The sequence below is a fragment of the Dasypus novemcinctus genome, unplaced genomic scaffold, assembly GCF_030445035.2.
Source record: "Dasypus novemcinctus isolate mDasNov1 unplaced genomic scaffold, mDasNov1.1.hap2 scaffold_69, whole genome shotgun sequence".
Lineage (NCBI taxonomy): Eukaryota > Metazoa > Chordata > Mammalia > Cingulata > Dasypodidae > Dasypus > Dasypus novemcinctus.
The window spans coordinates 3543509-3559768 of record NW_026688628.1 but is presented as its reverse complement, the minus strand read 5'-3'; the positions used below and the strand labels follow the sequence as shown (position 1 = coordinate 3559768).

General features: G+C 38.5%; 1 long non-coding RNA gene and 1 pseudogene across 1 annotated transcript in view; both read right to left on the bottom strand.

Annotated features, from left to right (window-relative positions):
• The window catches only part of LOC131277872 (uncharacterized), a 75428-nt gene that overhangs the window by 26377 nt on the left and 32791 nt on the right, over nt 1-16260 (bottom strand). The window lies entirely within an intron of this gene.
• Nucleotides 5690-5844, bottom strand: LOC111759189 (U1 spliceosomal RNA; annotated as a pseudogene).

Sequence of the window (16260 nt, the reverse complement as noted above, 5' to 3'; positions counted from 1 at the left end):
CAAGGTAGCCATTGATTTCTTTTGAGATTTCCTCTTTGACCCACTGTTTTTCTAAGAGTGTGCTGTTTAATTTCCATATCTTGGTGTGAAATCTGGGCCTCTGGCCCTTGCAGATTTCCAGCTTCACTACACTGTGGTCAGAGATATTGTTTTGTATGATTTTGATCTTTCTGAATTCATTAAGCCTTTCTTTGTGGCCTAGCATATGGTCTACCTTGGAGAATGATCCATGTGTGCTTGAGAAAAATGTATATCCTGCTGTGTTTGGGTGTAATGATCTGTATATGTCTATTAGATCCAGCTCCTCTAATATACTGTTCAAATACTTTGTTTCTTTAGTGATTCTCTTTTGAGATGTTCTGTCCAGAGTTGATAGTGGTGTATTAAAATCCCCCACTATAATTGTAGATGCATCTATTCTTTCACTTATTTTTTCCAGCATTTGCCTCATGTATTTAGAAGCGCCCTTATTAGGAGCATAAATATTTATGATTGTTCGATCTTCTTGACAGATTGTCCCTTTCACTAAAATGTAGTATCCTTCTTTGTCTCTCACATTTGCTTTGCATTTAAAGTCTATTTTGTCTGATATTAATATAGCTAATCCTGCCTTTTTTTGGTTATCGTTTGCTTGTAAGATTGCTTTCCAACCATTCACTTTCAACCTCCATGAATCTCTGGGTCTAAGATGTGTCTCTTGTAGACAGCATATAGATGGGTCATATTTCCTTATGCAATGTCCCAGTCTGAATCTTTTGATAGGTGAGTTTAATCTGTTGACATTCAGTGTTATTATTTTCAAGGAATTATTTATGTTAGCCATATTTTGATTGGACTTCTGTTTGTCTGTTTTTTTCCTTCTCTTTTTGTCTTTTTTGTTGCTCTTACACTCTCCTCCAACTCTGCCTGTCCTGTTTTTCCTTTCTTCCTGCAGAACTCCCTTTAGAATTTCTTGAAGGGGAGGTTTCTCATTGGCATACTCTTCAATTTCTGTTTATCTGTGAATATTTTGAATTCTCCCTCATTTTTGAATGCTACTTTAGCCAGATAGAGTATTCTTGGTTGGAATTTTTTTCTTTTAGTACCTTGACTATATCATACCACTGCCTTCTTGCCTCCAGGTTGCAGATGAGAAATCAGCACTTAATCTTATGGAGTCTCCCTTGTATGCGATGGTTTTCTTTTCTCTTGCTGCTTTTAGAATTTTCTCTTTGTCTTGAGCATTGGGTAATTTGACAAGTACATGTCTTTGGGTGGGCCTGTTGGGGTTTATGATGATAGGGGTGCACTGTGCTTCTTGGATATGTACATCTGTCTCTTTCAGTAGATTTGGGAATTTTTCAGCCATTATTTCCTGCAACACTCCTTCTGATCCCTTTCTCTTCTCTTCTCCTTCTGGGATGCCTATAATATGTATGTTTGTGCATTTTGCATTGTCATTCATGTCCCTAAGTCCTAGCTGGATTTTTTCTATCTTTTTATTGATGAATTCTACTATCTGTTCGATTTCTGATGTACTGTCTTCCACATCACTAATTCTCTGCTCTGCCTCTTCTAATCTGCTGCTATTTGCTGTGAGTGTGTTTTTTATTTCTTGAATTGTGGTGTTCATTCCCATTATATCTGTTATCTTTTTGTGTATGTCTGCAATTTCCCCTCCAATGTTGTCTTCATATTGTTAACCTCTTCCTTTACTTCATTAAATTTGTCTGTGATATATGTCCTGAGATCTTTAATTACTTGTGTGAAGTTCTGCTCCCCTTCCTGATTTTTAGTTTGTTCATTGGATTCAGCCATGTTTTCCTGATTATTGGTTTTGTTTGTAGATTTTTGTTGCTGTCTGCTCATCATTTTATCTTGATGGGTTTAATCAGTTCCTTAGCTTCTTTGTTTAGTCTTGGGCATTAATTAGCTGTTGTTTTTGTGTAAGTGTTATATCTTCTCTTTATCACTTTGTTCTTCTTATTCTAATTTCTTATTGCGGGCTGAGTTCACTTTGAAGGAAAGTATTAGGGCCAGGGAAAGGCAATTGTGTAAGAAAGGAAAATGTGTAAAGTAGTATTGGTAATAAATGTTAACAGAGCAACAATATGAGATCTGGGAGAATGGATATTAGATTCATGTAAGTTGTGTAGAGTTATAGCAGTAAGTAGAGTACCTATAATGAGGTAGTTAACTGAATATGGGAGGAATATGGTATGAATTAATAAGCTAGTGTTTTCATGAGAGAGAAAGAGAAAAGAAAGGCAATCATTTCAAAAGTGGATAAAAGATAGAAAACAAAACAAAGGTATTAGAAATTAAGAGTTAGACGATTTGGGGATCAAAGAAAGGGAGGCAGAATATAGGAGAGACAGTAGATGATGGAGGATATCAATATGTGGGGGAAAGGGAATAGTGTAGGTAGCCAAAATCAATTCACAAAGAAATGAGGCAATGGAGGATGAGGTAACCCAGCAAATGTGAGGTGTTCCCCACAGCACCTATTGTATAATTAAGATAAAACAAAATAAGAAGAAAATGAGGGACAAGAGAAAAGAGAGAAGAAAGAAAGAAAGAAAAAGGCGGGTGGGTAAAGAAAAGGGAGAGGAACAAGTAAGGAAAAGAAAAGAAGATATAGAATACCAACAACAGCAACAACAAAAAACCCCTAAATAAATGAAAAAAAAAAAAGACCTTGGGGGATACAATGGGAAAAAAGACTAGGAAATAATGCAATATTAACAACCAGGACAATGAAAAATAAAAAATACAAAATTAAAATTAAAATTAAAAAAACCCACAAACGTTGAGGGCTAGGAGAATCAAGGACCTCAGATGGGCCTCAGGGCGTGGTGGATTCAGGGATGGAAATTCTGTGATATTGCAGACTCAAGAGGTGTGAGTCTCTGGGGTGTGGGCCACCAGGGTTTAAGGGACAGAGACCTGGCAACCTCAAATCCGGTTAACAGGGAGCCTGGGAGCACCACAGTACAACACAGCCTTCAGGGATCCCCACAGCTGGGTGCCAGCCCTATGGGAGAGGTCACATCCACAAACTCTGACCTATGTGTCCGAAACCCACAATTCCCCCTTTCACTAGGGTCTCTTCTGTGGCTGTATCACCAATTCGACTTCAGGACACCTCCCGCCCTGCAGGCCCCCAAAACAGCCAGTTGGGGGTGCCTCTATATTGCAGCCAATTTAAGGACTCTGCAGATCCGCAGCCAGGCTTAGGGGGTGGGGCTCTAGCTGGAAGCGCTGTATCAGTGTCCAAAACCAAAAATCCCACGCCTTGCAAAAGATTCCCCTAATCAGCTTCCAGCCGCCTCCCACCCTGCCATCCCCCGAAATAGCCTCCTGGTGATGTCTCTTTGCTGGGAGCGATTTAAGGCCACTGCAGATCAGCAGCTGGCCTTGGGGGTGGGGCTTTAGCCAGAAGCACTATTATTCGTGTCAGAAATCAAAATTTCCCCACCTTGCAAATAACTCCCATCTGTCTCACCAAATCGGTTTATGAAGGCCTCCTGCCCTGTTAGCCCCTTAATAGCCTGCTCGGGGCTTATGAATTCCCCAGTACCACAGAGCCTCCAGGAATCACCACTGTGGCTCCAGTGCTGCAGCTCTGCCCACCCCAGGAGGGAGCATCCGGCACGCAGCCCCCACCTCCGTGTAAGAGAGCCTCAATTTTATCTTTAACACGAATTTTCTCTGTTACCTTCCCATGAAATCGATGCCCAGACACCTCCTGCCCTGCAAAATCCCAAAACAGCCTGGTCCTGAAGAATTTCTAACACTACCCAGCCGCTTCTTTGCAGGAGAGACTATCAGGTGCACTCGCTCAACCACCATCTTTGTAATATTTTCATCAACTGTAACAAATGCACCTTAACAATGCTAAAGAGCATTAATAGAAGAAATAAAGAGTATGGTAGCCTTCTTTTTGAAGTAATGAAAATGTTCTAAATTCATTGTGTTGATGAATGCAAAGTTATGTGATTATGCTGAGAGCCATGGATTGTATGTTATGAATGGAGTTTATGGAGCACAAATAATTAAAACTTTTAAAAAGAAAAAAATCTAGGAATAATGTCATTCAATTCCTGGCTTAGATGTTAATAATTTGGAAGATTTTCTTGGTTATTCAAATCCAACACTGGTGCCTACATCGCGCTCACAAAAATTTACTTTTCTAACATCAAAATACGGTATACTCATTCATTATACCATATTATTAGTGGCATCTACTCTCCCAGTCATTGACTCATGTGGAGTAGAAATCATGTATGTCAATATCATCTTTTATACCAAATATTGGCAAAAAGAGCAGCTCAAGAATTTTATTGGCTGAATTACAGATTTTATTTTCAGGCATTTTGTGACGTTTAAGAAAGAAAACATCCACAAGGTAGTACTTCAAGAGATATAAAGAAGTCTGTGTCAGCATAAATACAGGCAGATTGACCAATGGAACTGAATAAAGACCTCAGAAATAGACCCTCACAGCTATAGTCAAGGGATTTTTTATGAGGTTATCAAGTCACCCCAGCTGGACTGGAAGAGTCTATTCAATAAATGGTGCTGGGAAACTAATAGCCATATCCAAAAGAAAGAAATGTGACCCATCTCTCACACCTTATACAAAAATTAACTCAAAATGTATCAAGGGCCTAAATATAAAACCAACAACCATAAAAAATACTAGAAGATGTTATAGAGAAAGAGCTTCAAGATCTTGTGGTGGGTGGTGGCTTCTTAAACCTTACATGCAAAGCACAAGCAAAAAAGGAAAATATAGATAAATGGGACCTCTCAAAATTAAACACTTTTGTACCTCAAAGGACTTTGTCGAAAGGGTGAAAAGGCAGGTAAGTATATGGGAGAAAATATTTGGCAATCACATATCAAATAAGGATATAATATCTATTATATAGAGAGATCATATAGCTCAACAATAAAAAGACAAACTACTGGATTTAAAAAATGGGCAAAAGATTTGAAAAGACAATTGTCCAAAGAGGAAATAAAAATGAAGAAAAAAACCACATGAAATATTGCTCAACATCAGTAGCAATAGGGAAATTGAAGTCAAAACTACACTGAGAGAGAATTGTGAAAAGATGGTATTAGATTAGGCAGGCAAGACTCAATTCTCTCCACAAAAACAATGGAGAAAGTGTCAAAAGCTATCTGAGGGAACTGCTATGGGGGTCAGCAGAACAGTACAGTGCTTCACAAGTGCCAGGAGGGTAAGGGACAGAGAGAGGAAGAACCCAAAACAACAAATGCCAGTTACCAAATGCCTGCAGTGTTTGGGCTGGCTCCCCTCCCCACCCCAAAGATATTAAGCTAGGGTAAAACCCCTGGTTCACTGCAGTTGACTGAGATGGGAACAGATTTCTTCCTCCCTTTCAGCTCATTCAAGGCAAAATGGACAGGGAGGTGGGAGGTTTCTTGTGAATTTGGCCAGCAAAGCCCCATAAGAATCTCAGCTCTAGATAGACCAAGACACAGGAAAGCCAAGACTGAAACACTTCCATGAAAATATGTGGTGTTGATTGGCATCTGCCAACATGTCTGAAAATTGGATGGGAAAAAAGTTTCTACTTCTCTCTGTATCCTATGTATCCTAACCACTGGGAGAAAATCTGCACCCCATTGGTGAACCCTTGGTCTGATTTTGATAACCTAAGCTGGGTGATTTTTTAAAAATGGGAGAGCACAAATGCAGTCACCCACTACCACAAATTAGGCAGGAGATTTTCCCATACTCAGAGAAATCGCACATCCAGAGTACAATGGGTAGACCTCACCCTGGGAAAAACCACCTTCATGATCTTTGTATCTCTCCTTCTAGGTAAGTATGGGGTAATTTGAAGAACATAGAATAAGTTGAAACAAATAACAAAGAGATGTGAAAAAAAATATGGAAGAGAGAATTTGGCCATCAGAGTAAATTCACCAACATATTCAGATAGCTAGACATCAGCAAATAATCACAAGCCATACTAGGAAAGAGGAGGAGATGGTCCAGCCAAAGAAATCAAATGACCTGAAGAGATACAGGATTTAAGATAATTCATAAGTGATAATCACACAACTCTCCTAAATCAATTCACAGAATTTAAAGAAAATATGACTAAAGAAATAAAGGATATTAAGAAGATACTGAGTGAGTATAAAGAACAATTTGAAAGCCTGCAAAGAAAAGTAACATACCTTATGGGAATGAAAGACATGATGGATGAGAATAAAAAGATATTGACATATATGAGCAGATTTTAATTGCTCTAGGACAGAATTAGTGATTTCAAAGACACAATATCTGAATTGAAAGGCCAGGAGAACAGAAAGAGAAGAGAATGAGAAAAATGAAATCGAGTCTCAGAAAATTGAATGGAAATGAGAAATGTTTATATACATTGTCAGTGCTCCAGAAGGAGAAGAGATTGGAAATGGGGGGTAAAGAATATTTGTGGAAATAATGATTGAAAATTTCCCAACCCTTCTGAAAGACATAAATATCAATATCCAAGAAGGACAATGCACCCCAGAAAGAATAAATCCAAATAGATCTACCCTGAGACACCTACTATTCAGAATGACAAATATCAGAGATAGAGGATTCTGAATGCATTGAGAGAAAATGAAAGCAACACAAACAAAAAATACTTAAAAAGATTAAGTGCAGAACACTCATCAGAAACCATGGAGGAGAGAAGAATTCTCTATCTGGCAAAACTATACTTCAAAAATGAGGGTGATTTCAATGTTTTCACAGACAAATAAAAATTGATGAAATATATTACTGAAAGACCAGAATTACAAGAGATACTGAAGGGACTGCTGCAGCTTCCAAGGAAAAAGCAACGGTGAGATTTCCAGAAGAGTATAGAAAGGAAGATATTAGGAAGGGTAAAAATTAAAGTGTAAAAAGGCAGACAATAGAATGATATTCTGAGGGAAACAAAGGACAAAATGGATGATGTAAGTAATGCCTTCATAATAATAACATTAAATGCTAATGGCTTAAACTCCCCAATCCAAAGACGTAGACTGATAGAATGAATTAAAAAATATGAGCCATCTATATGTTTTCTACAAAAGACCCACTTCAGATATAAGGTCACAACTGGGTTAAATGTAAAATGTTGGAAAAATATATTTCATGCAAATAGTAAACAAAAGAAACTGGAGTAATGATATTAGTATTGGACAAATAGACTTCAAGAAAAGAGCTGTTATAAAGGATGAAGAAGGTCATTATATATTTTAAAAAAGGCCATTCACCAAGAAGAAATAGCTGTATTAAATATTTATACACCTAACCTGAGTGACCAAAGATACATGAGGAACACACTGGTAAAACTGAAGGGAGAAATAGATGCCTCTATAGTAATAGTTGGAGACTTCAACTTCAATACACCTCTCTCAGTATTGGATAGAAAATTAGGACAGAGGATAAATAAAGAAAGAGAGTGTGAATAATATGATAAATTAACTAGACCTAACAAACATCTATGAAGCACTGCATCCCTAAACAGCAGAGTGCACTTTACTTTTCAAGTGCTCATCAATTGTACTCCAAGAGAGACCATTTGTAGGGTCACAAGACAAGTCTCAATAAATTTATAAAGATTGAAACTATACAAAACACTTTATCTGATAATAATGGAATGAAGCTGGAAATCAGTAATGGATGGAAAAAGGGAAATTTTTAAACATATGGAGATTAAACAACACACTCTTAAATAATCAGTGGGTTAAAGAAGAAATTAAGAGAATTCAGCAAATATCTTGAGATGAATATAATGAGAATACAGTATGTCAAAATTTATGGGACTGCAAAGGCAGTGCTGGATTAAAAAAGAGGAAAGACCTAAAATTGAAGATGTAACTGCACACTTGGAGGAACTAGAAAAAAAGCAACAAATTAATGCCAAACCAAGCTGAAGGAAAGAAACAAAAAGAAACACAGATTCTCTAACACAGATTCCCGTGCTACTGACAACAACAGAAGCAGACAAAGAAGAAGATGCAGCAAATAGACACAGAGAACAGATAACCAGGGTTTGGGGGGGGGGTGGGGAAGGTGAGAGAAATAAAGAAGTAAATAAATCTTTAAAAAAAAAAAAGAAACAATACAGAAAAATAAGAAAACCAAAAGTTGGTTTTTTGAGATCAACAAAATTGACAAACCCTTACCTACACTGACAAAGAAATAAGAGAGAAGACACAAATAAATATAATCAGAAATGAGAGAGGGGACATTACTAATGATCCTGCAGAAATAAGAGAGATCATAAGAGGATACTATGAACAACTTTATATGAAAAAAACAGACAATGTTGAGATGGATGATTTCCTAGAAACACATGAACCACCTACACTGACCCTGGAAGAACTGGAAGAGCACAACATATTGTAAGAGATTGAAACAGTCATCAAAAACCTCCAAAGGATGAAAAGCCCAGGACCAGATGCCTTAACAGGTGAAATTACCAACCATTCAAAGACGATCTAATACCAGTCTTGCTCAAGTTCTTCCAAAACACTTCAGAAGGAAAGAATACTACCAGACTCATTCCATGAAACCAACATCACCCTAATATCAAACCTAGATAAAGATATTTAAAAAGTTTTAAAATTCCAGACCAATATCTCTAATGAATAGAAATGCAAATATCCTCAACAATATACTTGCAAACAGATTCCAAAAGCATATTCAAAGAGTTTTATATGGGTGCAAGTGGGTTTTATCCCAGGTATGGAAGGGTGGTTCAATAGAATAACATCAATTGGTGTAATAAGCCATATTGATAAGTTGAAGAATAATCACATGATCCTATTCATTGATGCAGAAATGATATTTCACAAAATACAACACCCTTTCTTGTTAAAAACTCTCAAAAGATAGGAATAGAAGGAAGCTTTCTCAATATGGTAAACTATAGATATGAAAAACCTACAGCTACTCTTGTACTTGATGGGAAGGACAAAGCTTTCCCACTGAGATCTAGAACAAGATTGTAGACCTACTGTTACCACTGTTACTCAATATGTGCTATAAAAAGACTAAACAATTAAAAATGGGCAAGTGACTTGACAAGATAACTGTCTGAAGAAGAAATACAAATGGCAAAGAAACACATAAATAAATGTTCAACATCACTAGCAATTAGGGAAATGCAAATTAAAACCACAATGAGATATTATTTCAAAACTATTAGATGTAATAGTTGTAAATGTTGGAGAGGATGTGAGAGACAGTGATGCTTATTTACTGTTGGTGGGAATGTAGAATGGTACAGCTACTGTGGAGGACTGTTTGGCAGTTTCTAAGGAGGTTGTATATAGACTTGCCATGTAACCTGACAACATCATTACTAGCTATAAATCCAGTAGGACTGAGAGCAGAGACACAGACATCTGCATACCAATGTTCACATTAGGATTATTCATGATTGCCAGAGCCTGGAAACAACCCATGTGTCCATCAGTTGAAGAATGGATTAACATTTGTAGTATGTGTACATGATGGAATGTTATGCAGCTATAACAAGATATGAAGTCATGATGCATATGACAACATGGATGAACGTGGAGGATATTATTTTGAGCAAACATGTCAGACATAAAAGGACAAATAATGTATGATTATGCTATTATGAACTAAATATATTGTGTAAACTTAAGGAGTTAATTAGAATACAGGCCACCAGAAAATAGAATGAAGACAGAGAATGGAAAGCTGAAGGTTAATCTGCACAGAACTGGTAAAAAGGTTGTTTATAAATCTTAGAAAATTAATAAAAATGGTGAGAGCACATCATAGTGTTTGTAACTAGCAGAGCTATTACATGGGTTTGACAGTGGTTGAAGGTCTGAGGTCATGTACATTACTAGAAAGAAAGCTAAAAACTACCATGGGACTGTAACATAGTAAAACCTCACATAAAACATGAATATGGGTGATATTGCATACATAAAACTGTTTTTACAAAATATAAATAAAAATAACCTAGGAAAAATGAAAAAGAATAGCAGCTGTGTATGGCAGGGGAAGCATAGAGAGATTGGGAGGTGCTGAAATTGCTTTATTATTATTATTACTATTATTATTGGAATAATGAAATTGCTCTAAAAATGACTGAAGTGATGAATGCACAACTATGTGTTTCTACCAAGTACCACTGATTGAATATTTTGGATTGATGTATGCTTTAGTAATATGTATCAATAAAATAGATTTGTTAAAAAAAACTACAATGAGGTATCATTTCACACCTATTAGAATGGATACTATTGAAAAGTTAGAAATCTCTGTGTTGGAGAGGATGTGGAGAGACAGGAACCTTATTCACTGTTGGTGGAATGTAGAATGGTACTACAACTGTGGGGGACTGCCTGTCAGTTCCTAAGGAAGTTGAACATAGACTTGCCTTGTGAGCTGGCAATACCATTACTAGCTACATACCCAGAAGGCTGAGAGCAGTGACACAAAGAGACATCTACCTGCTGATGTTCATAGTGGCTTTATTCATGATTGCCAAAAGTTGGCAACAATCTAGGTGTCAATCAACTGATGAGTAGATAAACAAACTGTGGTGTATGTACACGATGGAATGCTATGCAGCAATAAGAAAAAATGAGGTCATGAAGCATATGACAATATGGATGAATCTATAAGACATTATTTTGAGTGACACAAAAGGACAAAGAGTGTATCACTGTACTATTAAGAACTAAATATAAGGTCCTGAAGATTCATCCATGTTATCCCATGTATTAGTACTGTATCCCTTCTTACAAATGAGTGATATTCTATTGTATGCTTGTTCCACATTTTGTTTATCCATTAATCTCTTTTTAAAGTGTACTAACCACTAAATAGTAAATATAATAACATTCAATTTACTTTTATTTTTTATTATTTTATTATTTATTTATTTATTTCTCTCCCCTTCTCCCCACCCCACCCCGGTTGTCTGTTCTCTGTGTCTATTTGCTGCATCTTCTTTCTTTGTCTGCTTCTGTTGTTGTCAGTGGCATGGGAATCTGTGTCTCTTTTTGTTGTGTCATCTTGTTGTGTTAGCTCTCCGTGTGTGCAGCACCATTCTTGGGCAGGCTGCACTTTCTTTCATGCTGGGTGGCTCTCCTTATGGGGCACACTCTTTGTGCATGGGGCTCCCCTACACGGGGGACACCCCTGCATGGCAGGGCACTCCTTGCACACATCAGCACTGCACATGGGCCAGCTTCACATGGGTCAAGGAGGCCCAGGGTTTGAACCATGGACCTCCCATGTGGTAGATGAATGCCCTAACCACTGGGCAAATTCTGCCGCATTAAAGACTTATTTATTTCTCTCCCCTTCCCTCCTGTTGTCTGTTCTCTGTGCCCATTTGCTGTGTGTTCTTTTGCATCCACTTGCATTATCAGGCAGCACTGGGAAAACTGTGTCTCTTTTTTGTTGCATCATCTTGTTACACCAGCTCTCTATGTGTGTGGTGCCACTCCTGGGTGGGCTGAGATTTTCAAGTGGAGCAGATCTCCTTGTGAGGTGCACTCCTTGCATAGGGGCAGCACTGTGCATGGGCCACCTTACCACATGTGTCAGGAGGCCCTGGGGATTGAACTCTGGACCCTCCATATGGTAAGTAAGTGCTCTATCAGTGGAGCCAAGTCCGCTTTCCATTTCCATTTATTTCTTGATGGGCATTTGGGTTGATTCCAACTTTTAACAATAGTGAACAATGCCACTATGTACATTGGTGTGCATTTATCTGTCCATGTCCTTGCTTTCAATTTTTCTATGTATACACCATACTGTGCAATTGCTGGGTCATATGCCAGATCTATAGTTAGTTTTTAGAGGAATCGTTAAACTGTCCTCAACAATCACTGCATCATTCCACATTCCCACCAGCAGTGGAGAACCAGGTTTCCTATTCTTCCACACCTTGTCCACCACTTGTAGTTCCCTGTTTTTAATAGCTGCCAGTCTAATGGGTGAAAGATGACTATCTCATTGCAGTTTTGATTGGCATTTCCCCAATAGCTAGTGATGTTGAGCATCTTTTTATGTGCATTTTAGTCATATGTATTTCTTCTTTGGAGAAGTGTTTATACAAATCACTTGCCCATTTTTTAAATGGGTTGTTTGTCTTTTTATTTTCAAGGCATAGGATTTCTTTATATATGCAGGATATTAAGCTCCTATCAGATATATGGTTACCAAATATTTTCTCCCATTGAGTAGGCTGCCTTATATTGATTGAAGCAAGCCAGGTATTGAAGGACCTCACTGATAAGAATTAAACAAATAGACTCACAGAGCTAGAGTTTGTAAAATAGGTTTTCAAGAAATAGGGAGAAGAAGGTTGTTAGCCAATGCCCATAAGGTAAAATTTATGATAATGTGAATGTTGTACTTGTGCAGTGAAGTGACATGACAGGGGTGTAGTGACACTAATGGGTTGGGTGGGACAGTTTTGACAGGTGGGTAGGGTGGGGGGATGTGTTGAATGGTCCATGGAACTGGGGAGAGGGTTGGGGGAGGTTGCTGGTGAACACTGGGGATTCGTGGGTACATAGCTGAAACTACCAAGTGGGGAAAGTTCTTTTGGCAATATGACAAGAAAGGGTTATTAGCTTAGGGTCTTTGCTGGGAGGCATTTGGGTCAGGGCAGGTTTGTCAGGTTTGTCACAGGAGTGTGCAAGGGATCATTTTGCCATAGAGTGTTATATCAGTGGGTGGAAACTCACATAAAGAGTGGGAAGGAGTTGGACTCCCATCCTGGGGAGGCCCACTATGTTCTCAAATAGAGGGACAGGAGTCTCTTGAGAGTATGGGTGGTGCCTAATAGGGGAGGACAGACCAGTGTGTCAGGCCCTCAGTGTTGCTGCAAACAATTATGAATCTTGTCCTTCAAGGAGTGAAGCTTGGCGGTCTCTGTGTGCCACAGGGGAGGGGGAGGGAGGAATAGAATAGATGAAAGAGGGGATATTTTGTGGGCAGTAGAAGTTTTCTAAATGATCTTGCAATGATGGATACAGGCCATGTCAAACTTCATCAAAATTTATAAAAGTATACGGTCAAAAATGTAAAACATAGTGTAAACTATTGACCATGGTTAGTAGCTGTGTTAATCAGTTGTAAGAAATGTATCATCCACATATAAAAAGGTTATTAATATGGGAAGGGGGGAAATGGGCAGGATGTTGGGTAAATGGAATCCCCTGTATTTTTTATGTGACTTTACTGTGACCTAAAACTTCTTTGAAGACAAAACAAAAAAAAGTAAAACGCTATGGGAACAAATGGAAGAAAATGTCAGTGTACATATAGGACAACAGATCTTACAGTGACGAAAGGCAAAATATGTCAAAAAATTTTTCTTAAATATTTTTCACTATTTTTAATCCCAATTTTTTATTATGTTTTTTAAAATTTTCTGGATTTTATTTATGTTATTTCTTATGTTTAAAACTATCAATATTATTTCATTTTCTTATTAATTGTATTTGGCTACTTATTGGCTTCACTTTTGAGAAGTTGTGGATCACAGAAGGGTTACAACTGTGGCAGGGGAGGATCAGTGGGGCAGGGTGTCAGTGATGGGGGATACATGGGAGGAGGTTCATGGAGCATAAATATAAGGCATATAAATGTGTTCAAAGGTTCATGGGGCATGGCCATCGTGGCTGGAGATTCACACAGCAACCAAAGAATATCAAATGCCCATCCTGGGGAGCTCTGCCACGTTCTCTCCTGGAGCCCCAAATACAGGGGCAATGGCTAGTGGAGGAGAATGGTCCATTGATGGGCCATTGATACTGATGACTATGATTATAAACCTTTGCTCTTGAAATTGAAACTTGGCATAATATTGCAGGATGCCCAAGAGTTACCTACCGGAAGCCTCCTTGTTGCTTAAGTGAGGCCTCTTCTAAGCCAAAACTCAGCATATAAATGCAATAAATTCCCCCAAGGAAAATGACTCCCAGGGATGAGACTCTCTGGCACCAAGGGATTGCTACCAAGTACTAACAAACAATGCAACTGGAAGAAAAAAAAATGGGGGGAAAGGTGGAGACAAATGAGTTTACATGGTTAAGTGACTTCAAAGTGAATTGGGAGGGAATTCCAGAGGTAACCTTTATGCACATCTCAGCATGATCACATAGACTGCCAAAGTAGATACTATCCCAAATAGTGGGGCTCCTGAGGGCTCTGGAGACATCCAGACACTATAGTCAGGGCAGATAGTTCAGGAGTTTGGTCCCTTGCCAGTGGGCCCTACTTTGGGATTTATGCTCTCCAGTGTGACAGAGTCAGACTCCCTTGTGGTTTCCCTACACATGGCTCCTCTATCCTTCTGTTTGAACTTATAATTAGTACTGAAGTTGGTAGGTATACCTCTAAGAGACATAAATCTCTGGGCTGCCTATGTGCCAGCCTAGCCCTGAATCTTAAAGGGAGTTGCAACACTTCTGCTCCAGTTCATTGGACTGACCCAGGACAAGTAACAAGGAGAAGATGAAGGAGAACCAACATACCAAAGAATCAAAAGTGCCTACAACTGCAAGCAAGAGAGTTCCATGCACTGGCTGTACAGGATATAAGCACCCCCCTCAAATAAAGGTGGAGTGGGCATCACCATCCCAGAATCCTCAGGATTGGGGAATGAACTATGGACTAAAGTAGACTTACTACTATTCTACTCTAGACCTTCTGTAATTCCAGCAATGGAGGAAATATTGGTGTGGAGGCAGTGGCCACTGGAGGTTCTGAGGGTAGGGAGAGGGAGAAAGAGGTGTAATATGAGGGCATCTTCAAGACTTGGAATCAGCCTGCATGACATTGCAATGACAGACACAGGTCATTATATATCTTACCATAAGCTACAGAATTGAGTGGGAGAAACTGTAAAGTACAATTCAAACTATAATCCATGCTTAGTGTCAATACTCCAAAATGTGTTTTCAATTACAATCAATGTACCACACTAATCAAAGATGTTGCTAATGTGGGAAAATGTTGGAGGTGTGAGGGGCAGGGCATGTGAGAATCCCCTATATTCTCTGTAACATTTATGTAGTCTAAATATCTTTTTTTTTTTTTGATCTCACAAAATGGTTTAATTAAATTCCTTCCTACCTTTTTTTTTCTTTTTTTTTTTTAATTTTTTTATTTTTTATTGACTTTGTAATAATATTACATTAAAAATATATATGTGAGGTCCCATTCAACCCCACCCCCCACCCCCCCTCTCCCCCCCCCCCAACAACACTCGTTCCCATCATCATGACACATCCATTGGATTTGGTAAGTACATCTTTGGGCACCTCTGCACCTCATATACATTGGTTCACATCATGGCCCATACTCTCCTCTATTCCATCATGTAGGCCCTGTGAGGATTTACAATGTCCGGTGATTACCTCTGAAGCACCATCCAGGGCAGCTCCATGTCCCGAAGACGCCTCCACCTCTCATCTCTTCCTGCCTTTCCCCATACCCTTTGTCCATTATGTCCACTTTTCCCAATCCAATGCCACCTCTTCTATGTGGACACTGGATTGGTTGTGTCCATTGCACCTTTATGTCAAGAGGAGGCTCAGATTCCACCTGGATGCTGGATGCAATCCTCCCATTTTCAGTTGTAATCACTCTAGGCTCCATGGTGTGGTGGTTGTCCTTCTTCAACTCCATCTTAGCTGAGTGTGGTAAGTCCAATAAATCAGATTGTAGGTGCTGGAGTCTGTTGAGGCTCAGGATCTGGCTATCACATTGTCAGTCCAGAGATTCAAATCCCCTAAATATCTTTTAAAAAGTAAAAAAAAAAAAAAAAAAAAAAAAAAGAAAAGACACATACACAAAGAACTGCATAAACTATAAAGCCTTGGAGTTAACAATTAAAATATAGGTCACCAGAAAACAGAAAAAGGTAGAAAAAATAAAAGTTAAGGGTTAAAATATGCAGATTTAGTATGAAGGTTGTAAATCTTTACAAGTGAATAGGAATTGTGAAAGCACATCATAGTGTTTGTAATGAGCAGCGCTATTATATGGGTATCACAGCGGCTGAAAGGGTAAGTCCAAGGTCATGTATATTACTTGAAGGAAAGCTAAAAAATGTAACATGAGACTGTATAACGTAGTGAAAACTTAGGTGAAATATGATTATGGGGGATATTGAATATTTTAAACTAACAAAATATAAATACAAATAAGTAGAAAGAGGTAAACAGAATAGCAGCTATGTGTGGCCAGGG